We start from the raw sequence: 3,738 nt of genomic DNA, 5'->3' as shown, positions 1-3,738 counted from the left end.
ATATTCTTTTTAATTGTTGAACATTTTCTTTTTAAAAGTACAGAGACTTTGTATCATGGCAAACATACACACACTGAAAAGCAAAAATAAGTAAGTACACTACCAGTCATAAGTTTTTGAACACTAAGATTTTTTTAAAGAATTCTCTTCTGCTTACCAAGCCTGCATTAATTTGATCCAAATTTAATTTATTCCTTTGATCAAAGCTGAATTTTCAGCATCATTACTCGTCTTCAGTATCACATGATCCTTCAGAAATCATTCTAGTATGCTGATAAACATTTTATTTAATTTTTAGATTTTTCAGGATTCTTTGATGAATAGAAAAATATTATTTAGCAAGGATGATTTAAATTGATCAAAAGTGATAATAAAGACATTCATAATGTTACAAACTATTTCTATTTCAGATAAATGCTGTTTATCTGAACTTTCTATTCATCAAAGAAACCTGAAAAAAATGTACTCCACTGTTTTTAGCATTATAATAATTTCAGCAACATCATAATAATAGTTTTTGAGCAGAAAATCAAATTATTAGAATGATTTCTGAAGGATCATGTGACTGCAGTAATGATGCTAAAAATTAAGCTTTGATCACAGCAATAAATTACATTTTAAAATATATTCAAAAAGAAAACAGTTATTTTAAATAATAAAAATGGTTCAAAAGTGTATTGTTTTTGCTGAACTTTGGATCAAATGAATGCAGGCTTAGTGAGCAGAAGAGACCTTCTTTAAAAACATTTAAAATCTTACTGTTCAAAAGCTTTGTCTGGTAGTGTAAATAAAATAAAATCATACAGTAAAAATGTGTTTGTGTTGTGTTAAATTTTAGTAATTTTGAGTCAAAGTTGACAAGCTCTCTGATGAGAAACGGCAGAATGGGATTCAGGCTGATGCTTGTTGTTTGCACCCTCTTTCCAGAAGTCCATCTGATCTGTGACTGTCAATGCATTTGCTGCCACAAAGGTTGACTGTCTGAACGAACCTGCAAGCACAAGAAAAACAGTGTTTAAAGAATTTGCCTCAACTGTCAAACTTGGTGCTGTATGCATTTAAAAAAAAAAAATTATATACTACATACGAACGCAGTAGTAAGAAAAAAAACTGAAGAAACTTTTTCTTGAAATTTTTTATAAAGAATTTTATGAATGGGTCAGTAAGTCACTGATTCTAGGTGTTTAAAAAAGGTAAATTCATTCAGTAATGAAACACTGCTGTGTGCAGAGATGCACAACATGGCTTTGTTAAGAACCGTTTTTACTAAATGGAGCAAAAAGACAATATTTTCTTCTTGATTTAAATCACTTAATATTACATTCTTGTTTATTGAATTTTGTTGCTCTGACACTTAGTAAAGTCTGCCACAGACCATGCTAAATGCTAACCAATCTGTTCATATAAACATTCTAAACAGGTGTGTGTTTCCTAGAAAGTCTAATAATAATAGGCCTACTATGATTAAAAATCTATATTTGTTGCTTTACAGTAACAATAATCTAAATTGACAGACAGTAAGATTGCTATTACAGGGCTCTAGAGTGCGACCTAATTTCTCAATGGTGCGACTAAAAAAAAATCAAAGGTTGCACCGGTGCGACCAGCCGTTCGAGGGGGGAAAAAACGAAACTCCGTCACTCTTAAAGTCTCCCTGTTGCTCAACAACAGACACACATTAGACCCATATCGTGGTCTAAAGCAATCAGAGATGAAGGACAGATCCCGCGCCCCCTCTGATTGGCCGTGGTCCAGATATTCATGTACGTGTGTGTACGTTTGAAAATGCATGTGATGCAGTCAGGCTGTCTCTACATAGTCAAGCGTTTACAATGCCTCCTCCGCAAAAACACGGACTGGATCGCGGACTCCATTCTAAAAAACCGAATTTACTATGGCGCGGATGCCACGTAATACGTCGATTTTTGGATTGATAAATCAAAAGTTGGTCTGTCACTTAATTCAAATCGCGATATGGACTAGTGTCTGTGAAAACTGAAAGGCAAAAAGACCGTTTAATATGAATCCTGCATGTTCCGTTTGCCTCTATGTATTAATGGTGGAGACGTGTATTTTTTTTAATACACGCGTAGGCTACTGAAGCACGCGTGACGCTCCCGCTAATTTTTGGCATTTGCATCTCACATGAACAGATAAACTCAATCTCCAAACCTGCTGTGAGTGTCACTTTTACCGTTTCATTTGAGAAAGCATCATATCATACTGTACTGTACACACAGAAACTCCACGGCAACCTGTCAAAATAAAAGTATGGTTTAACATGAAACAGAACAATATTAGTCCTGTATTACTTTTGTACAGTATAATGTAGGTGTTTATATATTCCTATTTATAAATCATATATATGTTTGCCAAAAATTAAAAAGGTTTATTTTTCATTTGATTAAAAATAAATAAATGTTTATGCTTTCATTTGATTATGTGAAAAATTAAAACAAGAATTTCTAAAAAAAAAAATAAATAAATAAAAAATAGATTGTAAAGTCCTATTGTTCAAAATGTTAAAATAGAGAGTTTTGGACTTATTTTTTCACTGAAATGTTTTCATTATTACACAAAGTAGGGTAAAGTACCGGGGAAAAAAATATGCCCCACCCCCCCCCCCCCCCCCCCCCAAAAAAAAAGCTGGGAACCTAGGGGGAACACTGATTCTTATGAAGAAAAATGGCTTGAACGTAAACCCAACGGTGTTCAGTTTGAAGCCCTTAAAACACTTAATTTACATTTTCTTTTTAGTTAATTATCTTGAAATTTTTTAAGTTTAAATTTCAGCTCAATACAGCACTTTAAGCACCAACACTTTTTCAGTAAGTTGCCTTTCTTGTAGAATTGTGCTTCAAATAAAGAACTTTATATTGACCAGATTGTTAGTTAATCATTTACAAGTCAATATTGCCTATATGGACAGGGATTAAATAATAATGATAAATAAAAAAATAAAAAAGTGAACTTGTAAAACTGCGGTGTTAAATGTGATGCGGTTGAAAATTTGGGTGCACCTAACTTTTGTGCTGGTGCACCTAAGAAAAAAAGTTAGGCGCACCAGTGCAACCAGTGCAAAAAGTTAGTCTAGAGCCCTGTATTATGAATTTAAAGGTTACAGTAAGTTAAAGATACCTGAAGCAGCTGCATTTTGCTGTTTAAATGCTGGTTTAATAGAAATAATTTTATTGCGCACGCAAACTCAATCATGATGGTAATAAAAAACATTCCCAGGAAATAAATACCTTACAAATGTGTACTTTAAATACAATATAACTTGCTTAGGATAAAAGCATCTGAAAAATGCATGAATGTAAATGCAATGTAAAACAAAATATGTTTTAGGTTACCTTATTCTGCATGTCTGTAAAATGGACAGCTGGCTGTATGATGATTCTGCCCTTGATGGTCAGCATCCAGTTAGTGCTTGGAGAAATCTCCTGTAACAGACAGTGTCACAACACCCTTTTAGTGTTACTATAGTTTATGATCAGAAAAGACAACTACTGTACAGTAATACAATTTACATTTTTAATAAAATAAACATTTATAATATTTATTAGCAAAACTTGCTATATTAATATATTGCTAGCCCGTTACTCTCTTTAAAATGTTAACCCGTTCCAATAATGACTGATTGCAGAACAGCAGAACCATACGTCACAGCAGTCACACGGCAGCAGCGCCACGGCAGCAGGCTCAGACGGTAGTGGGCGGAGTCTCCTGCTGCAGCCC

The sequence above is a fragment of the Garra rufa genome, chromosome 20 (assembly GCF_049309525.1).
Source record: "Garra rufa chromosome 20, GarRuf1.0, whole genome shotgun sequence".
NCBI lineage: Eukaryota > Metazoa > Chordata > Actinopteri > Cypriniformes > Cyprinidae > Garra > Garra rufa.
The sequence above is the reverse complement of the archived record's forward strand: the minus strand, read 5'-3'. Positions refer to the sequence as shown.